General features: G+C 37.2%; 1 protein-coding gene across 1 annotated transcript in view; it reads left to right on the plus strand.

The window, feature by feature from the left end:
• CAPZA3 (capping actin protein of muscle Z-line subunit alpha 3) overlaps nucleotides 1-11,979 on the plus strand; it is a 38,943-nt gene extending 26,964 nt beyond the window's left edge. The window contains exon 2 of the mRNA XM_043561953.1: nucleotides 11,676-11,979. The gene's annotated coding sequence lies outside the window, so the exon portion shown is untranslated. The remainder of the gene's footprint in view (nucleotides 1-11,675) is intronic.
• Nucleotides 11,980-27,295: the final 15,316 nt, after the last annotated feature.

A 27,295-nucleotide genomic window follows, 5' to 3' on the forward strand; every position in this document is an offset into this window, starting at 1 on the left:
TACTTACAGTGAGTGTTTTTCACCATGGTGGAGTATATGAATTTATTAACATTTAATTTAGAATTTTCTTTCTAATGAAAAGTGAGTTTAGTTGGTAATTCTTTTGTGCACTATCTTTTTCAAGTTTTGGTATTGTATGTGATACTTCATTAAATGATTTGCTTATTGAATCAATCAGAATACCAGCCAGAAACAAACATCATATAGTTAAATTAAGATAATTCAAAAAAAGATTAATAAAATGACAAAGTACAGACAGGTGAGCAGTAAGTAGGGGGAAACAAGCGACTAACACACCTGGGTCTTAGAAAGAAACGGTCACCAGAACCTGGAATGAGAGAGTAACCTGAAAATGGTCACTTTGAGAAAACCTGTGATCTTCATTTGGGATCTCAAGCAGCGAGCTCCTCAGAAACAGATCCAAGGGAATAAATAGTGCACCCAAGCTTTCTTCCTTCCTCCTGTCTCTTGCTGGGTTTCCAGTTTGGTTGGACCCAGTCCAAAAGCAGAGGGCAGGGTGACCTTTGATGTAGTATGGTTGGGCAGAGGGCAGAGTGGAGAAGGAAAGTGGATCCGAGGAGCACACAAAGGACAAACAGCTCACACGGGTTTTAAGGGCTCTGTGGTGAAGCATAGGCTACCGAAATGAGTTATTCCTTGAAAATTTAAATGGATGATTTTCAAAGACTTTGTGACTCTGGAGCCTATATTTTCAAATAATTGGCCGGTTTTTAAATTTCTTTCCTGATGATTACATTAGAAAGGTTTTCTACATCTTGAATAAATTTTAATACTTTTTCTTCAGAAAGTTATTCATCATTGAAATGTATAAGTTGTGTGCTTTAATAAGTATGAAATCCCTTATGATTTCTATCTACTCTTCATTTATTGTCAAATCCTTTCTCATTTCAAACTGAGTTTGTAGATTCCTTTGTAGATTTTCCATTGATTTGGCTTATTTTTAAAAACTAGTTCTTGTATATATTTATCAATTTAACTGTAACTCTTCTAATTCTATCTTATTTTTAATGTTTTTACATATGTGTGTGTGTTTATATACGTAAAACCTATTTTCACTTGGATTCCTTAAATTTCATTATTTTTCTTTTATTTCTATCTTTTCAAATTGAATACTTGATTCATTTCCTTTCCTCTTTTTTTTTAATTTTCAAAACACATCAAAGTGTTTACTTCTGAGTATACCTCTGGCCAAATCACACAAGCTTTGATATGACATATTTCTTTTCTTTGTTAAGCTGTTGAATTGTTGAATTTTTATTTGCTCTTTGTCCTATGGTAGTTTGTGGGGATGTTTTATATATTTATTTATTTTTATTTTAGAGAGAGAGAGGGTACCAGCTAGGGAGAGGGGCAGAGGGGGAGAGAGAGACAGAGACAGAGACAGAGAGACAGAAAGAGAGTGAATTCAAAGCAGGGTCCACACTCAACACAGAGTCCAACACAGGGCTTGATCCCATGACCCCGGGATCATGACCCGAACTGAAATCAAGAATCGGATGCTTAACCGACTGAGCCACCCAGATGCCCCTGGGGATGTTTTAAATAATAAAGAATTTTTATTAAAATTGTTATTAAGTTTTATTTTAGGTAACCAAGGAATATGGCCTATATGGTCCCTACCTTCCATGAGGTAACCATTCTACTGCACTTAATATTTATCATTTTCATTTTTAAAAATTTCATGGTGTATATTCTGTGTCTGCTAACAAAATATATTACTTCCTTTTAAATTTATATAAATGATATGATACCGTATCCTTTTTATCCTTGCTTCTTTTTAGCGAAATTTTATATTTTTCAGATCCGTTCATGGTTGCAAATAACCATAGGTTATTCATTTAGAGTGCTATAGAACTTTATACTGCATGTATGATCCACAGTTCATGCATCTATTCTTCTGGAGATGGACAGTTATATTCTCTTCAATTTTTCCAAGTATAAACAGTGTTGTGTAGCTCTCCTTATGCACATGAAGAAGAATTTTCATAGGGTACTTAGGTTATGCACATCTTCCATTTGGAAAGATATTACAAATTATGTTCCAAATTGATTGTAACAATCTCTGAATACTTTTTTTAACTTATTTTTTTTAATCTACATCCAAATTAGTTGGCATATAGTGAAACAATGATTTCAGGAGTAGATTCCTTAATGTCCCTTACCCATTTAGCCCAAGCCCCTCCCTCAACCCCTCCAGGAACCCTCTGTTTGTTCTCCATATTTAAGAGTTGAGTACTTTTTACCTTAGAAATGTACTGAGTTTTTTTTCCTCCCCACCCCCAAAAAAAAGAGGTTAGAGTGGGAGAGAGCCAAAGCATAAGAGACTCTTAAAAACTGAGAACAAACTGAAGGCTGATGGGGGGGGTGGGTGATGGGTATTGAGGACGGCATCTGTTGGGATGAGCACTGGGTGTTGTATGGAAACCAATTTGACAATAAGTTTCATATATTTAAAAAAAAAGAAATGTACTGAGTTTTTGAGGTAAGATTTCATGTTAATAAATGCTCCTTTAACACTTGAAAAATATGTAACCTATACAATAAACCAGAATGATATGTTATTAAATTTCAGAGAAGCGTTTTAGTGTAGTACTTACATGAGTAGGTTCTGACTCCAGAATTTCAGGGTTCAAAGTCCAGCTTCTCCACATTCAAATTTTATGCCATGGGCAATTGAAGCTCTCAGCAGCTTAATTTTTCTGTCTGTAACTGGGGACAAGAGTAATACTTATGTACATGGTTATGGTGAGGGTGAAATGAGCTAATGAAGAAAGTGCTTAAAACAGTGACTGGCACATGGTTAGTACTCGACAATTATCAGCTTTATCATTATTATTATCATATCAAATTTACAAGGATCAGAAAGAGTGATGTAGATCAAGAGTAGGAACTCCTACTTTTTTAAAAAAGGGAGTGAAATTTTATTGCTTTGTTGTTGAATGTGGTAGTTAATTTAATACACGTCATGCAGGGGCACCTGGGTGGGTCAATACGTTAAGTGTCCAACTTTGGCTCAGGTCATGATCTCATGGCTCATGAGTTGGGGGCCCCATGTCAGGCTCTGTGCTGACAGCTCAGAGCCTGGAGCCCACTTAGGATTCTGTGTTCCCCTCTCTTTCCCTGCCCCTCCCTTGCCCATGCTCTGTCTCTCCATCTCTCAAAAATAAACATTAAAAAAAACTTAAACTAATGCAGGTCATGCAAAACTTTATGGGATTCACTAGCAACAACAAACTCAATTGTTTCTCTTTAGGATTTCTTGAGACAATAATAGCAAAATAATGAAGGAAATAATGAACAGAATGCATGAAATAGGTGTACTGAAACCAAAGCAAACTAAACAATTATGATATTTAATGTAAATGGAAATTTTGGAGATAGGGATTGTATATTCTAATATTGATATCTTACCTTGAAATCTCCCATATCAGTGTGAAACAAAATACAGTGTTTGAAAAGTTTAATGTCCACTGAGATATCATGTAAATGAAAATAGAAAGCAAAGAGTGGCATCATTAAATTTTAATTTGTGAATAGATAATGAATAATGCAATCAAAAGAAGCAAAAAATAAGTAAGGAAGCTAAATTTTCTTGTAAAACAAAACTAGCCTTAATTAAAATTAAAAATAACCTTAACAGGCTGTGGCTTATAAGAGGGACACACACATCCAATACTAGTAACTTAGAAGATAGGGCATAGACACTGTCCTACTCCTTCATGAATACAGAGCAGTATATTACCATTTTATCTGTGTAGGCATTACAATGAAACACTAATAGACACAAAGGCAACAAAAGACATAGCAAATCTTATTTCAGGTGCCTATCTTGCAAAGATACTGAAACTTGACTGCACAGAGATGGCTACCAAAGTAGGATATGAGGCAGCACTCTCTCATTTGGGAGTACAGTTTCTTGAATGTATTAGTGTCTTATTGCTGCTATAACAAATCACCATAAACCTAAGTCTTAAAAAGACATACATTTATTATCTTGCAGTTCTAGAGGTCAGAAGTCTAATGGGTTGGCAGACATGTGTTCTTTCTAAAGGATCTATGGCAGAATCTATCTCTTTGCTTTTCCCAGTTTCTAGAGTCTGCCTGCATTCCTTGGGCCATGGCTCCATATCATTGACTCTATAATCACATCCCCTTCTATGGCTTTGATCCTCCTGTTTCCCTCTTATAAGGACCCTCATGATTACACTGTGCCTACCAGGATAATTCAGGATAATTTCCTCATTTGAAAACTTAATCACATATGCAAAGTCCTTTTTGCCATGTAATATAATAGATACACAGTTTTTAGGGATTAGGACACACACTGAGTCCCCAAAGTCCTTCTGTTCCACTCAAGGTGGGAGATACTAGAGTATGTTAATGAGAATAATCTAGTAAAAAAGAAAAAAATGATGATGCCAGAGAAAGAAGACAAGACAGTAAAATCCTTAAGAAATTAAAGGAAAGGGGCACCTGGATAGTTCAGTTGGTTGAGCATCTGACTCTTGATTTTGGCTCAGGTCATGATCCCAGGGTCAGGGGGTTGAGCCCTGTGTCAAGCTCCATGCTGAGCATGGAACCTGCTTAAGATTCTCTCTCTCTCTCTCTCTCTCTCTGTCTGCCCCTCTCCCCTGCTTGTGCTCTCTCTCTCTCTCTCTCTCTCTCTCAAATAAAAAATTTTTAAAAAAGAAAGAAAGAAAGGAAAGGAAAGGAAGGGAAAGGAAAGGAAAGGAAAGGAAAGGGCACACAATTATGCTTATTCCATTTTAGTAGTACTTGGCACAGTTTAAGGGCTTGGTAAATGTTTGCAAATACATGCTATTTTGAAGACCAAGTATTTATTTAGAAAATGCCAAAAGGCAGAGATTTGTGTTACATTTGCACTACTCATAGCAAAATTAAACAAAAGCAAAGTTATCTAGTAATAAGTTGAAAATACTACTTCAGAATCCTACTTAAAAGAGAGATATGAAAATATCTGAACAATAAAAATATAAACAAAACACATCAAAATTTGTAAGATATTACCAAAGAAATGTAAAAGGAAATATACTTTTCTGAATATATATAACTGATACCATCCTAAGATGGGAAAGAAACAAATTAAACCAAATAAAGTTGGAAACAGAAATGATACAACTAAGAGTAGAAACAAGCATGCTTGGGGGAGAGGAGACAAAAATCAGTAAAAAATGAGCACCAGAAACAATAATTAGCTGGGAATAAGGAGTTAAAGCAACTGGCCTTCAATCATTCATTTCCTTCAAGAGGTGGAAAGACCCCCAGAGAAAAAGGCCAATGACCACCTTGTCACCCAGACCTCCAGGTAAAGAGACTAGAAATATTTGTTAGGAAGAACAGTACTTATTTCTGGAATGCCTTTAACAGGAAGTCTCAAGCTAAAGATTATTTAAAGCAAATAGAATCCAAGATGTAAGGGGTGTGATTCCTCAGAGAATGCCACTTGAGCTCTTCACCCAGGATATAAAATACAGGTGTTTCATAACTAAAACACTTTCACTGTGGCATTGCTCCAGTCAACCTCACATAGAGACCTGTCTATTCCAGATCAGAGGAGCATATTTGAAACAGGAAGGACCTCTCTCTGTTGCCTCTGAACCTTTTGACTGCCTGTATCCTTGATCTTATTTGGTGAAATTTGTTACTAGGTAAGATTTCTGATTCATGTGAGTCTGATTTTTCAAGCCAATCTTGGACATTGGTAACTCATTAATCAACTGAAAAGCTTAACATCAATGATCAACTATTGGCTCAATTCAAAAAAATATTTAATAAATTTTATTTTAAAAAATCTTTTAAATTGTGACAAATAATCTCAACTATAACATTCATCCTGCTAGAAACCAAAGTAGCATAGATAACTATTTATAAAAAAGAATATAGTTATCAAATGGCCATTCCTTAAAGATCCACATTAATAAAATCAATGAGAAAAAATATAAAAAGTCATTATATAATGTGTATTTCACTATCACAGATTCATTGTAAAACTTTGTAAAAATATCAAAGAATATTATATAGATAACAACAACTGTCCAAAATATTTAAAATTAAAACATAGCGCAAACAAGTCTATGAAGCAAAAACTGTTTGGATTCCAAAACCTAAAAAAGAAATACCACAGAAGGCCTATTAGACTAATTTCAATTACAGAATGATATACAAGCATCCAAATATTATAAAAACCGCCAGTGATTTATCCCAATATTTTAAACTGATGCAGCATGAAGGAAATAATTAATGTGACTCATCACATTAATAAGGGGGAAAAAACTAAAATCTTCTAAGCTTCTCAGTAAATGCCAAGAATGTATTTGACAAAATCCAATATTTGTTCTGAATTTTAAGTCTAAGACTAATGTCATTGGGAATTTCTTAACAGACCATCAAATATGTCTATTTCAAGTCATGTGTTTATATATTTAATACAAATTCATTGGAGTCATTCCTTTTTAAAAAAATAACAATGAATATCCCCCTTTTTAGCACTTCTGCTTAATATATGGATAATACTTGCAATTCACATATTAATATTATTGGCAATTACTATTCAAGCAGAAAAAGAAATAGGGATACAAACATAAGAATGAAGATATGATTGAACTGTATTTGAAGATGGCACGAATATGTATCTGGAAAGAAAAAAAGAATAAAATTATTACTAGAGACAATAATCCAGCAAGACTGCAGACTGTACGATAAACCAACTAAACTTAATTGCCTCTCTTTATAAAAATGATACCTGATTAGAATAATTTAGAAACAGAATTAATTTTACTGATAATAGAGGTCAAGATATTTAAGTGCCAGAATATTCATTTAATTTAGGTCATAAGGGTTTGGGGGTTCTTAATAGCATAATAGAATAAACAATATATTAGAATTCTAGGTGGGGGAAGTTAAATATAGGAAAGATATCGGTATGTCTGGAGTTGTCATAGATAATAAATTAATGGTAATAATAAATAGCATTTATTGCTTACTATGTGGCAGTTATTATGGAAAGGACTTTAGTTGCATTTTCTGCTTAATCACTAATCCTATGAGCTAAATTCTATTCCAACCTCTTTACAGTCAAGGAAATGGAAGGTAAGAGAAGTCAAGTATTTGTCTATGTAGTACATGACAAAGGCTGGACTCAAATGACTATGCAGGATACTTCGGACAAATTGAAAAATTGTTAGTGAAGTTAATTGAGAAGAATAGGCAAAAAGTAGCAGTGCATTTTTTCTCTTAAAGACATTAAAAACACTGAACTCCTTGTACCAGATTTTTTAAAACTTCCCAGTGATAATTACATATTTGTATTTTTTGAGGCTAGCTACAAGTGGTGTGTTTGATTAAAAATTAAAATAAAGAAGTAATTTGTTAACATATAATTAGAATATGAGTTTCTGCCAAGTATCTAAATTGCTCTGGGCACTGAGCCCATTTCAGACCCATGTTGTCCACGACCTCTAACTGGCAGGTACTCTGGGCCTCACAGGTGTGCTCACGGTGCAGGGCAAGGCACCGGATGAGGCCACAGCCATGCCCAGCTCAGTGCTGCTCTCTGCCAGGCTCTAGAGCTCACCACATCCTGGGGGTGGCCAAGGGAGGAAGCCTCGAGAACACATTTCCAACTTGGAGTTCTCTGCCAAAACTTCACACTTGCCTGAATCAATGTGTCTCATTAAAATGATTAATAATTCCTGGGGCACCCTGGTGGCTCAGTCAGTTAAGCGTCTGACTTCAGCTCATGTTATGATCTCAAGGTTCATAAGTTTGAGCCCCGCATCAGGCTCCCTGCTGTTAGCATGGAGCCCGCTTTGGATCCTTCGCTCCCCTCTCTCTGACCCTCCCCTGGCTCATATGCTTGGTGTTCTCTCTCTCTCTCTCTTCAGAATAAATATTTTTTTTTAAAGAAGTCTTTAATTTTTTTTAATGTTTATTTATTTCTGACAAAGAGAGAGCGAGAGAGCGAGAGAGAGCATGAGTGGGGAGGGTCAGAGAGAGAGGGAGACACAGAATCTGAAACACGCTCCAGGCTCTGAGCTGTCAGCACAGAGCCCGACGCGGGGCTCGAACTCACGGACTGTGAGCTCATGACCTAAGCTGAAGTCAGACGCTCAACCGACTGAGCCACACAGGCTCCCCATAAATAAACATTTTTTAAAATGATTAATATTTCCTGTGCTTTTTCTTTCAATTCTTTGGGCTGTATTTCATTTTATGAGTCTACAAAGCAGAATTATTCCCATATATCCTGGTTTATGCTGATTTGACCCTGTTTTATGATCTAATTTCTTATGCTTAAGGTACTCATTTCTACTTCCTCTAAACCTCTTGATTTTTTCAGAATTTTATTTGCTCAATCATTTTTTAATAAATACTTTTATATGTTGATTTTGCCTTTCTTTAACCTAATCTGTGTTTGCGAACAAAGATTTGTTTATCCCATTTTTTTAATGTTCTTAACATTCTCACTCTCCAGTATTAGCCTGCTCCTTACTTCTAACTTTGTGAAATCTCAAATTATTCATAATTCATCTATTCCATTTTGTAAATGGCTCTTTAACTTTTGGTCATGATATGTATTCATAAATGTTTTTTCAGTATTATGTGTTTCTAACAATTCTTGATTTTTCTTCCTTTTATTATTTTAAGTATAAATGCTTTTCCACTTACAAGTGAATTATTTTTCCCTCATGATGTGTCATCATGATGGTTGACAAAAGTCATAGTTGAGAGAGTAGTAAGAGAGAAGATAATACATCATAACAGGAAAAACTGCAGGCTCTTTCCTCATTTCCTGTGTAGCTTTCTTTAAAAAAAAAAATGTTTATTTTTGAGAGAGAGAAAGAATGCAAGTGGTGGAAGGCAGAGAGAGGGAGGAGAGAGAATCCCAAGCAGGCTCTGAACTGTCAGCACAGAGCCCAACGTGGGGCTCTAACCCATGAACTGTGAGATCATGGCTTGCGCTGATATCAAGAGTTTGACGCTTAACTGAATGAGCCACCCAGGCACCCCTCCTGTGTAGCTTTCTGTGGCCATCCCCACACTCACCCCAAGCCTTAACCTTGGGCAGGTTAATAATCCTAGCCAGGTGATAAAAATCCTCCCCATCTATACATCACACTCTCCTGTGATCAGTGTGATTTTCTTAAATATATTTATCATCCATTATTTTCATGAGAAACTATGTATTCTAAAACCCATGGTTGCTAACATCTATTGATTTAGGGCAAGGCACACCACATTTATGGTGCAGGATAGGCAGGGCATTGGTTAGAGGTTAAATCATTACAGGTGCGATCTGACTTTGGCAGTGGGACCAGCTAATGTTGAACTTCCAGCCAGCATTCACACATGAATGTTAACATTTCTGAGTCTGAGACCCTGCTTCTAACACTTCTCACCTGTCATTTATTATTATTATTATTATTATTATTATTATTATTATTATTGATATATACTTGACATATAATATTATGTTAGTTTTAGGTGTACAACATAACAATTCTATATTTGTAACTGTATTGCAAGATGATTACCACAATAAATCTAGTTAGCAGCCATTGTCAGTTACAATTTTTTTTTATCCCATGATGAGAACTTTTAAGATTGACCCTCTTACCATATTTCTATCTTTCGTTTCTCTACCTTTTTCTCCCCTGGCTCTAGGATTCTCCCAGTCCGTGGGGCCTGCTCACATCCTTCCCTTGTAATGGGGGACAAGTTGATGCTGGTTGGACCTGAGGCTTCCTCTAAATTGAGATACAGTTAGTCTCTGCTAGTCCCTCCTATTATCACTAAAACCTCTGCCCCAACTTCTAACTTACCGGAATCCTAAGAGAAAGGGAAGTCTACTTAAACTCTTTGATATGGATCCTGTAAACAGCATCATGACTTCTCCGATTCTTTGTTTTCTCAAGTTGAAGAGGATGATATTCTGGATTGATTAGAATTCCAAAGGGTAACAAAATCAATCTTCGGAACTCACGTCTCAGAGTTGATTCTCCCAATGTCATGCTGTTTTACCCTTCTGTTTGTTCCTTTAGGAGGGCCTAATCAAATGGAAACTTTCACCTTTGATGGAATTATCCTATGTAAGAGACTTAATGTTCTGGTTATTTATTGCTCTGTAACAAATTACCCCCAAAACTTAGCAGCTTAAAGCAATAACCAATTTATTATGTTTTATAATTCTGTGAGTCAGTGCTTTGGGCAGGATTCCACTGGTGATTCTCCTGCTCCATATGGCACTACTGAGGTCATCTGTTAGTATTCAGCTGTGCCAGAGAGTCCAAAACAGCTTCTCTTACACTTCAAGAATGTCAGCAGACACGGCTGGAAAGCTGAACTCAGTGAGGACTGTCAACCAGGTCACCTACATGTAGCCTTTCCAGCATATCTGGGGTAGTCCTAAGTTTTCCATGGTGGCTGAGAGCTCTTAAAGAGAGTGTTCTCAAAGAAAGGAAGTGAAAGCTGACATTTTGTTGGCCTTGGGTAGACACTGGTGAGGGTCACTTCTGCCATATTCTATTGCTCAAAGCAGCCAAAGATCCACTCAGACTCAAGTGGAGGGGAAGTAGGCTTGTGGTCCTCCTACTATAGGCAGTATAATTGACCAAGGGGCCCAGGTACTGCACCTTGGAGTCCACATAGTGAATGAGTATGGTGGACATAAGGCAGACCCATTCCTGAAAGACATAAGACTCCTTTGTCAGTAAACTATGGACCAAGGACTCCCCAACAACTCTGCCAAAAGTTCCTTGGATACACAACAATCTGGAATGCATTCACCTTTCTCTCCCTCCCTTCTTCACTCAGTCAGACTTGCACTGGTGTCTGTATGTCTCTCTCAGCCTCTCCTGTCTCTGTCCCTGTTTCCTTTCACAAAGCCATTGTCTCTGATAACATTCTTGCACATTTAATGTTACCTTGGTTGTTAGTTCTCAAGGACTCATGCTAACATAAAATTTTACCTCCCAGTAGGAGGAGGGTTAAGGAATTTGTGGCTATCTTCAATCACATCATTTCTTATTCCATGCTCTATCCCTGGAACCTTCTCAAAGTACCAAATTTCACCTACAGTGCATAAATACTGGCCTATATATCAGACCTTGCCCCACTCCCACCCCCAGCCACAGCCGCTTGAACCCCAGATCAACTCCCAATTCAGGCAACCCAATGCTGAGCTGAAGCAATCAGAGTGTCTTTCTTAAGAATTAACATTCAGTCAGTTAGCGATAGGCAGCTGCCGGAACCACAGCCCCAGAAGCCAGAGTCAGCACCATAACAGACCAAAACTACAGAGGAGCCCAAACCAAAAGCCTTGTAGAAGAAGCAAGTTTAGAGAGAAGAAAATAAGACACACATGCAGAAAGAAGAGGCAAACTGATAGACATTCCAGAAATACCGGATGTACTTCCAATTTCCGTGAGGCACTGGTATACATCGTACAAAGGAGTTCTGTGAAAACCCATTGAATTGTTTCCCCCCAAAATCCATATGTTGAAATCCGAAGCCCCAATACCTCAGAATGTGACCTTATTTGGAAGTAGGATCATTGAAGATGCAATTGGGTAAGACGAGATCATACTGAAGTAGGGTAGGCCCTTATTCCAATATGATTGTGTCCTTATAAAAAGGGGGAGTTTGGACCCAGACACAACCACACAGGGACAACACCATGCAAAGGTAAAGGGAGAGATGATGCTTCTACAGGCCAAGGAATACCAAAGATTTTCAGCCAACCACCAGAAGCTAGGGGAGATTCTGGAAGAGATTCTCCCTCAGAGCCTTTAGAACATACCAACTGTACCAACAACTTGATCTCAGACTTCTGGCCTCCAGACTGTGCAACCATAAATTCCTATTGTTTAGACCATTTGGTTCATGACAGCCTGGAAAACTAATATAACCCCTGTTATAATAAAACCCGTTTCCATTTGAGCTAATTTGACTGGTTTTCTGTTCCTTGCAAAGAAAAAAAAAAAAAGATATGAATCAAAAGACCTGACTTCTATCACCTGTGCTCTGAACACAGAGAACACCCTCTGGCAGAGCCAGGATTCTTCTCAGAAAATTATTCTGAATCTCCTCCAGGACAAAGACAAATGAATGAGCAGAGTTTAAAAGTTCTCTTCTAAAGAGTATGTCAAAATAGTTTTAGCCTGAAAAACTTTAAAGGCAGATAAAACCAGAATTTCGCCTTGACAAAACAAACTCTCAATTAGGCAACCTTGGTATAGGTAGCTTTGGGTGACGCTATTTCCTCGTATCCCTTCCAGGATAAACTATCAGCCAAAAATAGAGTAAGCACTCATTTTTATATGGGATCGCTATTCACAGCACAGTTAAGAAGCAGGGAATAGATACGAAAAATTTTTTGTTTTAGAAGAGAGGATTAGGAGTCCTCTCACAGCAATAATTAACTAGCAAGATCATGCTGTCAGCACGTTAAACAAAAATTATCTTTCTATCTCCCACAGCAAGCATGTGCATCCAGCTCACTCCAAAGTGGCTCTGAAAGATGAAAATATGAATTTAAAACAGGGAGGGGGCAGAGAAGGAATGAGAAGCAGGTACAACTTAACCACACATTAGCACTTCTAACTCCTCTGTCTGGGAGTAGTCATTAACCACCCTAAATTCCACAAGTCTAATGACTCTGAATGAGCGTCTATAAAAGCCACAAATTATCTAATATTGCCCCTGAGTTACTAGGTGTGGAGTAGCCATATATAAAACTTGACTCTTACATATAAAATATTGGCCTGAAAATCCCAGGCTTCCAAGGAAGTGGCAGACTAGGGAGGAATATACTACAAATTAATAAAATTATAATTTGGAGACACTAGCAAATGGCCTTTTTAAATATGGAGTACTCCAAAGTGCAGCTTCCATAGGAGAAAAAAAAATTTTTAAGTTTATTTATTTTGAGAAAGAGGGAGGGAAAGTGAGTGGGGGAGGGACAGAGAGAGAGAGAGAGAGAGAGAGAGAGAGAGAGAGAATCTCAAGCAGAGACTCCCTACTGTCAGCACAGAGCCTGATGTGGGGCTTTAAACTCATAAACCATGAGATCATGACCTGAGCTGAAATCAAGAGTCTGTCACTTAACTGACACCCAGACACCTCCAGAGGAGAAAATTTTTGTTTTGACTTCAAACATGCTGATTGGGTTTCAAAAGATAAGCCTTCCTAAGCACTGACCTTTATGATACAATTTTAATATTGTGTTTGTTAAAGACCAGGGCTTTCACTTAGCATCACACCCTCCGGTGCCATCCACATTGCTACAAAGGGCCATATTTCATTCTTTCTCATTGCCACGTAGTACTCCATTGTGTATATAAACCACAAGTTCTTTACCCATTCATCAGTTGATGGACATTTAGGCTCTTTCCACAATTTGGCTATTGTTGAGAGTGCAGCTATAAACATTGGGGTTCAAGTGCCCCTATGCATCAGTACTCCTGTATCCCTTGGGTAAATTCCTAGCAGTGCTAAGTGAAATAAGCCATACAGAGAAAAACAGATACCATATGTTTTCACTCTTATGTGGATCCTGAGAAACTTAACAGAAACCCATGGGGGATGGGAAGAAAAAAAAAAAAAAAGAGGTTAGAGTGGGAGAGAGCCAAAGCATAAGAGACTCTTAAAAACTGAGAACAAACTGAGGGTTGATGGGAGGTGGGAAGGAGGGGAGGGTAGGTGATGGGTATTTAAGAGGGCATCTTTTGGGATGAGCACTGGGTGTTGTATGGAAACCAATTTGACAATAAATTTCATATATTAAAAAAACAATTAACATGAGAAAAAAAATAAATTTAAATATTTAAATAAATAAATAAATAAATAAATAAATAAAGACCAGGGCTTTGTTGTTTGTTTACAATAAACAATTGTAAGCCTTTTTTTTTTTTCTTTCCAGAAAGAAAAAAAATTTTGACTGATGACTAGTCAGGCAGGTATCTGTAAATCTCAGGGAAATTTCCCAAGTGCCATGGCTTTCCAAGTAGAGATTTGTTTCTCCAAGTCTGAATCTTCTACTTCACCAAGTTGACTGTTATTTCATGGAGACTCGTCATCTTAATACTGTGTCTTCTCATCCATGAATGTGATATATGTCTCCGCTTTAGTTAAGTTTCTTTAATGTCACTCAAACATTTCATAGTTTCTGTGCATGGGCTGGCAACTCTCTTGTCACATTTATCCCTAAGTATTTTACTGCTTTAATATGTTATTATGAATTCTATTTTTAATTTCATTTTTCAATTGTCTGTTGATAGCACATAGAAATATTATGTACTTACATATATTGACCTATTAGACTACAGCTGTGCCAAATTCACTTATTCATTCTAGCAGTTCTTTGTTAGATTCCCTAGGATTTTCTCCATTAAAAAAAAAAATGTTATTTGAGAATAAGTAATTTTGATTCTTTGTTTCCAGACTTGAACCTTTTATTTCCTTTTCTTGCCTTATTGTCCTAGTTAGCCTTCCAGTACAATGTTGAATAGAACTAATTACAGCAGAAATCTTTATCCCATTCCTGATCTTAAGGGGACAGCATTCAGTCTTTCACAATTAAATATCATGTTAGCTGTAGGCTTTTCATACATATCCAACAGATCTTTTTAAAATAAAAATTAGATCAAGGTATTCATTTGACAAATATCCTCCAGTGGTTTCCCAAATCATTTAAAATAACTTCCTAAATCCTTAAAATGGCCTGCATCAAGTGGCTTTCTGTTAATCTCTCTTGAACTCATCCCCTACCATTCTTTCCTACTAGCAGTGAGCCACACTGGCTTGTTGCTTCACAAGCTGCCCCCACCCCATATTTTTGCACTTGTTCTGCTGCCTGATTGCTCTTGCCCAGATAGCCATTCTGTTCTCTGCTCAAATTTCACCATATTAGTGAGACCTTTCTTGACAACTTTATATCAAATAGACACCCCACTCCACCTTGCCTAAGTATTCCCTGCCCCCATCCTGCTATATTTACCTCCACAGAACTTACCACCAACCAACATATTATATACTTCTTTACTTATTTATATGTCCTTCCCTTCCATCATGTAAGAGCCTTGAGGGTGGAAACTTTTTCTGTGACATACCTGAGCAAATGATTTGTGTTCAGAAAGTATGTATTGAATGAAAAATAAATATCTACTCTATGTTCAAGAGTAAACCTGTTAGTTATCACTTGATAGAGATGATGGGAAACAAAATCATCATCATCAAATAACTCAGAAAGTACCTAAAATCTTATGTAATTTAAATCATATCACAATCTGCTTAGTATTTTAATATAAAGATCTGGGTTTGGCAATTAAAATAGGGAATGAGACTAGATTCCGGGTTATAGTTATCCATGGCATGATTGTCATAACTGAACTCATGGAGAAATCCCCAGTTGGAAACTTGGAGACCCATTTTTCTCAACTTAATAATCCAAGGAATACTGCCCTCAACTTTGTCGACCTCAGGTCTCTTTCTAGTTGACTATAGACAGTGCTTTTATTTAAGCATATTTGATTTAAAAGCTTATATTAGGGGCACTTGGGTGGCTCAGTAGGTTAAGCGTCCAACTCTTGATTTCTACTCAGGCCACTATCTCATGGTTCATGAGTTCAAGCTCCAATTCCGGCTCTGCCCTGACAGCACAGAGCCTGCTTGGGACTTTTCTCTCTCTCTGCCCCTTCTCTCTCTCTCTCTCTCTCCATCTCAAAATAAATAAATAAACATTTTTAAAAGTTTTATTTATTTTTTTAATGTTTATTTCTGAGAGAGAGAGAGAGAGACAGAGAGACAGAGAGACAGAGTACGAGCAGGGGAGGGTCAGAGAGAGAGGGAGACACAGAATCCAAAGCAGGCTCCAGGCTCTGACCTGTCAGCACAGAGCCTGATGCAGGGCTCAAACCCACAAACCATGAGATCATGACCTGAGCTGAAGTGGGACGCTTAACCGACTGAGGCACTCAGGCACCCCAACATTTTTAAAAGTTTTTTTTTTTAATTTTTTTTTTCAACGTTTATTTATTTTTGGGACAGAGAGAGACAGAGCATGAACCGGGGAGGGGCAGAGAGAGAGGGAGACACAGAATCGGAAACAGGCTCCAGGCTCCGAGCCATCGGCCCAGAGCCCGACGCGGGGCACGAACCCGCGGACCGCGAGATCGTGACCTGGCTGAAGTCGGACGCTCAACCGACTGCGCCACCCAGGCGCCCCTTAAAAGTTTTAAAGAAAAGAAAAGCTTACATTAAGTAAAGATATTTTGATTCTTTGATTCTTCCTGCAGATTGATGTATGGCCCATGCAGGTAAATACTTGCCAATTTGCTAATACTCCCATCACATCTGGATGAATCTCGAGTGTACTTTATCTTATTTTTTTAAAGGTGATTTATTTTCCAAAATTACAATACTACTATTTTGTAAGCTCTTTGGTGGTGACTTCTAAACTCCATTATTGATTTGTAGGGGACATTATGAGAAGTCAAAATCTTAGAAATAGAAAAAAGTATTACTCCTGAAGGAACACGTGCAGATAAAGGGGAGATCTGTCAACTATGAAGCAAAGAAAAAGGAAGGTTACAATGGTTAACATTACACCCTCCACAAAAGAAACCCCCAGCTCAGTGACTGAATCATTTTTTTCTAGAGACAAGTACAATTCATTCTTTGTGGAAATGAATGCATAGAGCAATCTTAGACTGATGTCATTAAATATTGAGCATATGGTACTAAAACTTTCTAATTACAATGGTGTACAAGAGAGAATACACTAGCTAGAAAATGAAAGTGGTCTTGTCACTTGATAAAATTTCCGTTTCTTTCCTTCTTTATTCCCCCCCTCCCCCACATAAACTTACAGGATTTTGCTGTCATGGTCATATCATGAGAGTCAAGGTCTAGACAAGTATCACCTACATACCCATATGGACATTCTGAACAAGGCTTAGAAAATCTCTTATTTCATTGCAATGTGCCAGCTTTATATTAGATTTCAGGGACTCATAAAAATGTGATAGTGTTATGTATAGTGTCATTTAAATAATTTATAAGGTCATTTCCCTGGAAAATAGTGATCTCCTCATGAATCCATGCTCACAATACTGGTACTGATTACTGAGTGGCTGAAGTTCCAGAGAAAAAAGCCCTTCTTCAAGAGAGACTTCACAATCAATGCATATGTTGAAAGTATTTAATTTGACATAGTCTCTACTTAAAACCTTTACTTAAAATAACCTTTTTTAAATTTTTTTTTAACTTTTTAAATTTATTTTTGAGACAGAGAGAGACAGAACATGAATGAGGGAAGGGGCAGAGAGAGAGGGAGACACAGAATCGGAAGCAGGCTCCAGGCTCCGAGCCATCAGCCCAGAGCCCGACGCAGGGCTCGAACTCACGGACCGCGAGATCGTAACCTGAGCTGAAGTTCGACACTTAACCGACTGAGCCACCCAGGCGCCCCCAAAATAACCATTTATTAATTGCTCTTGATTGCCAGACTCTGTGACTAGATTAATTTTCCCATTCTGCATGGTATATCATCTCACAGAAAGGATTATAATTGTGTTTTATCTGCTGATGATATCAATAAGGTACATGGTAAATCACCACAACTACTCCCTTCCAGGAGAATACAGTGTGTTCACCAGAAGCCATAGCATGGCCTATACTCTTTATTATTTTTTTAATAATTGCATTAGGAAATATCAATATTTAATTGACTGTGTTGAATTACTATAATAATCATGAGTGTGTAGCCCCAAACTGAAAACAACACTGAGGCACATGCTACCCTCATTTCACAATGATTAAAAAATATATATATATATATATATTTTTTTTTTTTTTCTGTTTAGACATATATGAACAGCAACTACCAGCATGACACTAAACCATCCTAAAGGAATATTCTCCCACATTCCTTCAGGAGAATATGTATCTGAGAAAACTGAAACATCACCTAATTATAAAACAATTCTTAGCTAGCTCTAGGCTCTAATTTTAATGTAAAATACAAACTTGAGTCACTTATGTATGATTGAAGATTTATTTCATGCTGATTTTATTTTAATGGAAATAATCCCCATAAAGAATGGAGATGCAGCCAAAAGAGCCTTTAAGGATAATTTGAAAATAGATAGCTTGGTAGCAGGAAGGAAAATATAATTTATGTGTAAACATCCTTTGAACATTTCTGCATAATCAAACTTTTCTTTAATAGGAAAAGCAATATCCTAATAATAACTGAACTGGCTGTTGAACATTATTTCTCTAAATGCAAAAGATACGGATGTATTATATCTTAATCATAGACACTGACATAGTTCTTGTATTTTCATTTACTTATTGATTTATCCCTCCTTACTCATTCTACAATGTTGAGGTAGATGGTAAATTATTGTAAATGATATAATTATGGAATATTAAGATATTTTAGGTTCTGTATTTGAGAATGTTTATGTTTATTAAACAAAACTACTCTGGGGGAACCTGAGTGGTTCAGTCGGTTAAGCGTCCGACTTCAGCTCAGGTCATGATCTCACGGTTTGTGGGTTCAAGCCCCACGTCGGGCTCTGTGCTGACAGCTCAGAGCCTGGAGCTTGCTGTGGATTCTGTGTCTCCCTCTCTTTCTGTTTCTCTCCCATCTGTGCTCTGTCTCTCAAAAATAAATAAACATTTTTTAAAACATTTTTTTAATTACTCTGGTCATCTTGAGTGCATCAAAGTAAATTAAGTTCATATTATGTCCTAAGTCTTAGAACATAGAACATAGTGGGTAAAGACCAGTGTCTTAAGTTTCCAGTTCTAAGGTTAGAGACCTTTATCCAGCCTGAGGGTAGTACTAACTCTTAGTGTATATATTTTTCAGTCAATTTATGGGAAAAAAAACTTAATTTGATTTTTAAACTTTGTAGTCAGATTAGCACCATCATCAGATAGGTCTTTGATGATTCTTATTTACATAAATTCACTGTCTCCTACCATTGTATATATGTACTGCTTTATCCTTGGTGGTTTGTTGGAATCTAGCATCCTGAGTTTCTATCTTCGTCTGAACAAGATGAATCTGATTACAGAGATAAGGGGAAAACCATACATCTATAGGACACTTTCCATCCTTATTGTAGCAGTTATTTAGTTAATGCTAGTTAATCTAACCTCTCAGCCTAGTGAATTAAAGATATCTGGCAACTGGAACACTAGAAAGAGAACCGGAATCCTAATTTAACTTCACTTTGTGTTAATACAAAGGCTAAAATGCTAAAAATTAATTTAAAATTTTTCATCCATTATTCATATCCAGTTAGGCTTATGCTATTGTGCCCAGAAGAAAGTGATTAATGCGTGTGAAGCACCAAGGTCAAATTTATTTTGGGTACAACATAATGTACCTATGTATTTCAGACTACTGCCATGGCATGAATTCTTAATGACCTCATAACATTAACTTTATATTCAATCACAATTTAGAAATTATTAATGCTTATACCATGTTAATATGTAGCACCAATAGGGGCTATGGAACAATAACAGCAACAAAGGCCATCAACTAGTAATACTTCAAATACTACTTTGGAAATAATGATTATATACTAGTTTTTAAAATATTTCAGGTACATAGTAGCTTTTCCCAGTCTTAGTAGCCTGGCCCAAGGGGGAAAAATCACTATCACTTTCACTTCTAATCCCCCTCTATTTTCAAATAACCTTACCATAAGACAGCTTTGGTACATTAATGGTAGATATCTATCACTTTCAAATTAGATATGCTTCATTGAATTTGGCTGCAATGTGAATCTATACAGAATAAGTCCTATATTTTTCAATGACCTCCCAAATAGAATAGAATATGTGATATCATTGAAAAGATTCACTCTATAAACTTTCAGCATGGAGATTCAAAGGGCAAGAAACCCATGGCCACCAGAGGCTGCCCTTGGCATGGAGTAATGCATGGCACTGACCCTGGGCTTTGGCTACTCAGGCATTAGTCCCTGCATCCTGCATCCCCCACAGAGAGACTCACAGCCTCTGTAACTCTGCAACAGTTCTGACAGGACTACCCCATGGCCTGGGATAGAGACACACTTTCCTCAGTCGGAAAACCCAGGACTCATGTCAAACTCCCTCAGTAGACTCAGGCAGGCTGGTAATCAAGCACACAATCCTTAAATCCAAAATCCTAAAATTCAGACAGTTCTAAAGCCCAATAGTTTTTTGGTATCAAAACTGAACTGAATATTCATGTTTAGGTGAATATTCATGTTTCTTTGCCAAAATATGAATGTTTGATTACGGGGAGCTCCAGACCCTTGCTGGGACTGTTCATGTAATACCTATTTGTATGATGGGGAAAGAGGATTCAGTAGGCAGAGGGAGAAAAATTAGGACCTGAGGTCCCTGGGTGGGGAAAAACACATATTTTGGAAGAATGTGGGGAGTGTTTGACCACAGCAACCCCCCTCAGGTGTAAGGGTTCCTCCTAAGAAGGTAACAAACACCACCTACTCCCCCTCAAGATCCCCCCAGGAATTTGACAAAAGACCTAACTAAAAATAAGTAGTAGACCATAAAACGTATGACCCACAAGCAATGAGATAACCATAGCCCACCCCTCATACAATGGAATCAAGCCAATCAGGAATGGACAACCCAGCACCTAGAGTTATCAAGCCAATAAGGGTAGGACCTGAGAAAGAACAAGGTGGAAGTGAAGAGGGAGAGCTGACCAGAACCTTAGAAAACAAGGACACCTGCCTATGGTCGTGGGCATTCACTTTTGAATGTCCCCTCTCTGTAGAGAGCTTTCCTACTCTTCTTCCTTTCTAATCTTATACTCTAATAAACTTTTGCCTGCTGCTCATTTTATTTTGTGTCCACCTCTTCATTCTTCGAAGCAGTGAGACAATGAACCCTGGGTACTGAGGTAAAAATTTCTGCAACATTTGTACTGTATTGCCTTCTAAATTCTGATATTTAAAATACATCTGGCACCTAAGGATTTGGAGAAAGGGATAGGAAAATCACGTTTTGTAAAATTACATGGACGTGAATTAAAAACCTAATCTGCTGCTAAGTACTAATTATGTGACCTTGGATAAATTATTTAACTTCCCTGAACCTGATTCTTCAAGTATAAAAATGGGGACCTCAGGGATGCCTGGCTGTCTCAGTCAGAAGAACATGTAACTCTTGATGTTGGGGTCATGATTTCCAGCCCCACGTTGGGTGTAAAGATGATTTAAATAAACAAAACTTAAATAAATAGGAATGGGGATGTCAACTGGTCAAAGCATTTGTCAAACTACAAATGCTTTGATGGTACTTACCTGATTCGAGAATCACTTTTCATCATTATCTTTCACTAAAATTTCACTCCCCTCTGTCTGCCCCTGCCCTCACCAAATATCAGAACTTGATGACTTACTCGAAGACCCCTTCCTTTACAGCATCCAAAATGTTGCTCATGCCTTCTCCTTTTGTCTAATTATTTACAGCGTCAGATAGAGCTAAAGTGCAACGTTGCTCTCAACATTGCAGAAAGTGTCTGCACGTGTTGGGGGTGGGGGAGACCACAGAATATGAACTTCAAATAAGATTCTAGCACAGATAAAAATAGATGTCAGACAATGAGATGGAAAATGTGTACACACTAGAGGCTGGAGCCCACCTCGACCCAATTCCTTAATGCATTTGGGATTACAAGACTTGCCCCCTGCCATTATCTTAATGTCACAAGGGTAAGAAGAGCTTTGTGACACTCAGGTAAGAGGAGGAATCCTAATGGCACTGGACGGGAGAGAAAAGACCAGTCACAAGTTAGCAAATGTCAAGAATATGTTTCCATAATTGTCCACAAAAATATTGAAAATCTATATAAATCTAGAGTTTTTGTCCAAGGGGAATCACACATTATAAATCTTTTTGGTATTTGAGATTTTAACCAGCTTTGTGAGCTATGCAGACTGATCTCTTCATCACAAACTGATAGGAAGACGTCTGATAAATTCTTCTCAGATGTTACATGTAGTGAAAAGCATAGCGTAAAATCAAAATCTAGGTGTTTGAAGAGACCTTAAAGATTAATCTAATTTCCTGATCATCTGACAGATGAAAAAGTGAAGCCCAGAGAAGCTTTGTAACTTGATTAAATTTCACAGCTGGTAAAAGGCAGAGCCAGAAGGACTCAAATCCTTGCATCCATTAAGAAAATAACAAATAAATGACAGCCTAGTGTCTCCATTGGAGGATATCTGTATCAAAATTAGGTATTCTGAAACACGGAGCCGTGCTACTGTAGAAAGATCATAGTGGGTGGGAGGCAGGAGGTTCTGGCGGTGGTACTGCTACTAACTTAGGCAACACAAAGCGGGATCTAAGGCTCTCCCAGTCATGAGATGTTATGATGCCCTGGTTCTTCCCAAGTTACATTAAAAAATGGAATCTCCAAAGATGAGAACAGGAAAGGACATTAGATCCTGTAAGAATCTGATCCAGTGGCTTTACATATGAAGTTTAATATTTAAATTCTTTTAATGTTTTATTTTATTTTTGAGAGGAAGAAAGAGAGGCAGACAGGGTATGAGTTGGGGGTGGGGGTGGTGCAGAGAGAGAGGGAGACACGGAATCTGAAGCAGGCTCCAGGCTCCCAGCTGTCAGCACAGAGCCCAACAAGACGCAGGGCTTGAACCCACCCACCGTGAGGTCATGACCTGAGCCTAAGTCCACGTTTAACCGACTGAGCCACCCAGGTGCCCCTGATGTTTAATATTAATTAAAGGAGACTGGTCTGATCGCTCAGGATCAAAATATATGTTGTATTTGAGCACATGACCAAACATATTTCTAAATTATAGAAGATAATATCTCCTCTGTTGGAAACTTTTAGGGATTGTAATTTGATGCATACAACTTGTCTTCAACTGCTTATGCCTGTTCAGAAGAAACCATGCTGAGCTTCTCCGTCAATGATTTCCAATCAGGGAAGCCTTCTCTATGCTCAGCATAAATAGGTGTTGAGAGCAAGGAAAGGGCATCACTGTGTGTTGCAACACTTGACATTTAATATGACCGTGTAAGATTCAGACCCCTTGGGAGAGGAGAGGCAGAGCTTTTAAAAAGAGATACTCAAGAATACTCTATAAAATCCTACCTTCTTGCTTTTATTTTTAAAAATATTCAGCTCACTCTTGCTCTTTTTTCTCGTTACGTCAGTTTGATTCTTCCCCCTCCCCCTGATAGACTTGTTCTTCTTCTTGTTACATTGACATGCTATGTGCCCTTTAGATATTAATTCTCACTAGAAATTGTTCAATATTATTGAAGTCCCTGTATTTATGTCTTTGGACTTAATATTTTTCCTCTACATACTTATTACTTCAAACCATGTAGTATACTTTAAAACATGTGTTCATATTATCTTTTTGAAAAGTACTCTTTTTTTTTTTTTATTTGAGAGAGAGAGAATAAGTGAAGGAGGGGCAGAGAGAGAGGGAGACACAGAATCTGAGGCAGGCCCCAGGCTCTGAGCTGTCAGCACAAAGCCCGACGTCGAACTCACAAACCATGAGATCATGACCTAAGCCAAAGTCAGAAGCCCAAGGGACTGAGCCACCCAGGAGCCCCTGGACAAAGTACTCTAACCCATGGGACACTGTACAGTGCAACAGCAAGCTTCCCTCTGAAAAGCTCTTATAAAAAAACATTAGGGGGTAACTACTTGAATTACAAAAGGACTTCTTTAAAAAGCTGCTCCCTAGGTGAATTTAAGTGTTTCTTTACTGATCCCTCAGACCACTTGTAAGGGAAGTAGCCTAAGTAGCCACTGCCAGATGAAGGTCAATCGTAAGAGATAAGGCAGCGAAGACAATACTGGGCAATCAGTAGAAAACTGTTATTACATGGAACTTAGTACTCATCTCATCCTTTAGGCAAAACAAAATATCCTTTTCTAAGATCTCATAGTCCAGTGAAACAATGAAAGTTATACCAACTATAGGTATAAAATAATCTTGCTATTTCTGGGTCACTAAACATTATCCATGAATATACTTTGTTGGCAAGAATTGAAAAAAGATCCTTAAAAAAATCTACAGGACACTATAGTATACTTTATACATTAAATTTACAGTTCCTTTCAATACTTTTAATGATCAGATAGATCTTACAGTTTGTTGAGGATAGTATACTAGAATATTGTCTGTAAAGTGAATAATAATTATAACTACTTTTAATAATGTGTTCTTTCTATCTTAAAGAATTAAGTTACAAATTCTTATGAATAGAAAATTGGTTGTATCCCAGGGGTAAAAATATTTATCAGAAAACAGGTATGTTAAATTATACCTGTAGCATATGAATATATTATATTCTGAACTTTGGGAAAGGAAGTGCCCCTGAAATTAGTGATTTGGCCATTCATATTAAAATTATCTATATTAGGTGAATGGCTTTGTAGTAATTCTTGGAGATCTTTCACATAGCTCTCAGCATAAGTTCCCCCCTTCTGCCTATCTTATTATTATTTCACCCAATTTTTAGAAAAATAGTGCGACCATCTTCATCTAGGTTATTAAAATCTTACTCATAACAACCACTTTCTTAAACAATGAAGTATTTATATAAATTTTTGACAGAATTCTTCAAAACAATATGAATGCATACTCCTCTTACAAATAAAAATGTCTGACTACCATACCTTCAGTATCTAAATTATATTTTGAACAAAACCCATAAATGAGTGAAGCATGAGTTATTTTCAGTAGATAAGAAGAAATAATTGAGTCTATTAAAAATAAGATTATTCAAATGTCAAAATTTTTCAAATGTTGTTTCAAAGCCTTATTATATTTTCTACTGCAATTGTCATATTTATTTCCTGTAATTTTGAATGGACAGGAAGCTCCTCTGTTCCCTTCTCTCACAGGAATTAACTGTCTATGTGTCCTTGGAACTTTAACAAAAGGATTCTTAACATGAATCCTATCCATTGATAGATTTAACATCTGTTAAATCTATCAATGGATAAATGGATAAATAAATGTGACATACTCATACAATGGAATATTAGTCACAGAAAGGATTGAACTACAGATCTTCATCAACTTATAGTGGAGTTATGTCCTGATAAACCCATTATAAGTTGAAAATATCATAGGTCAAAAATGTATTTAACACACCTAACCTACAGAGCACCATGGCTTAGCCTAGCACTACTTAAACATGCTCAGAATACTGGTAGTAGCCTACGATTGGGCAAAATCATCTAACACAAAGCCTATTTATTAATAAAGTATTGAAAGCATGTAATTTATTGAATGGGTGTAGAATAGTTGTAAGCGTACCAGTTGTTAGCCTTCATGATCGCATGGCTGATGCTGTGGTTCGCTGCCACTGCCCAGCCTCACAAGAGAGTATTACACTGCATATTGCCAGCCTAGGAAAAGATCCAGATTCAATAGTACAGCTTCTACTGAATGCATATCGCATATCGCTTTGTGCCACCGTAAACTTGAAAAATCATTGTCGGACCACCATTAGGTCAGGGGGCTGTGTACTGATACATGCTGCAGCAAGGATGAACCTTGAAAGACTGTGCTAAAGGAAAAAGCCAGACACAAAAGATTACATATCACATGAATCCAGTTATATGAAATACCCGGAACAGGCAAATCCATAGAGACTGAAAGCAGATTAGTAGTTACCAGGGACTGAAGCCAGGGGAGAATGAGAAGAGCATATTAAAGGGGTGTGGGGTCTCCTCTGGTTGTAATATAGTATTTTGAAACTATATAGAGGTAATAGTTGCACAATACTGCGGATGTACTAAATGATACTGAATTGTATGTGTTAAAATGGTTCATTTTATGTGACGCAAATTTCAACTCAAAAACAAAACAAAAATGTTTCTGTGGCTTCTCATTGCTTTTAGAATAAAATTCAAAATTTTAAGTATGGCCAGAAAGGCCCTCGTGATTTGGCCCCTGCTTATCTCAGTAATATCATTAGTGCCATTTTTATCCCCATTCTCCAGACTCAGGGTAGTCCAGTCTGTTCCTAGATTCTAAAGCACTAGATGCTCTTTTCTCAACAGAGTACTTTCTCCCCTACCCTGCTTTCTCTCTTTTACCAAGCTAACTTCTGCTCAACTTCAAGTCTTAAGGCAAAATGTCACTTCCTTGATATAGTTCTTGTACCCCTGTCCCCCCAAGTAAGGATCCCTGCTGTCCATCCTCGTAGCCACATGACATCTTGGAGTACTCACTTCAATGGTAATGTTTTAATTACTTAGTTGGGTAGTTATATGTGTACTAGCTATCCATACTTACAAATATATGCTCTACTGGGGCAAGATTCACATAGTGTTCCTGATATATTGTAGGTACACAATAAATACTTATTAAAGAAATGAATTAATTGAGAACCTGTTATGTCAACTGGATTAAATATTTCTTTTGGTCAGGTTCATCATCTACTAAGCTATGAACTATGGCTAAAACAATAGATATTTCATACCTCCTTTTAATAATTATAATTAACATTTATAGAATAGTTATATGCTACTCACGGTGCTAAGTGCTTTACAGATATGATCTGATTTAATTCTCATAAAAACACCATTATTGTACATTATTATTATAGTAGTATTCCTACCTTTTTATTAATCCCATTTTAGAGATAAAGAAATTGAGAAGTTCCCTAGGTTACTGAAGCCACACAGACAGTGTGTGATCAATTCAAAATCCTGTTTTTCTTAACTCATTTTCATCATGCCTACCAGTCTGCTGAAAAGCACATAAAGGGCTGGCATTGAACCAGACCTGAGTCATAGTGCTTCTTGGAATAACACCGGTAAATCAGAGGGGCACTGACAAGATCATGCTGAGTTTAGAACAGTAGTTTAAGAAGAAAACGTGGTTCAAGAATAGATGTTCTAAGTGGAAACCAGAATCATATAGCATTATATGAATTTACTAAAATGAGAAACTATAGAAAATTCACTCTTAAAGTTACACAGTCCATATTTGTTTTTAACCCAGTTTCAATGCTTGTCCATTATATTTTAGCAATTAGAACCATTTTTTGCAAGGAGAAGATCAATCAGACATGCTTGGACTAGTTCAAATTCATACTTCTGTTTAACTAACTAGATCCCCTGGAGGCTTGGTGGCTGCTGTGGGTCTTTCAATTGGTCTAAGTAGCCTATAAACTGATACAGGTTGCACTGACATTATAAGAAAAATATCCA

The sequence above is a fragment of the Prionailurus bengalensis genome, chromosome B4 (assembly GCF_016509475.1).
Source record: "Prionailurus bengalensis isolate Pbe53 chromosome B4, Fcat_Pben_1.1_paternal_pri, whole genome shotgun sequence".
In the NCBI taxonomy this organism is placed as follows: Eukaryota; Metazoa; Chordata; class Mammalia; order Carnivora; family Felidae; genus Prionailurus; species Prionailurus bengalensis.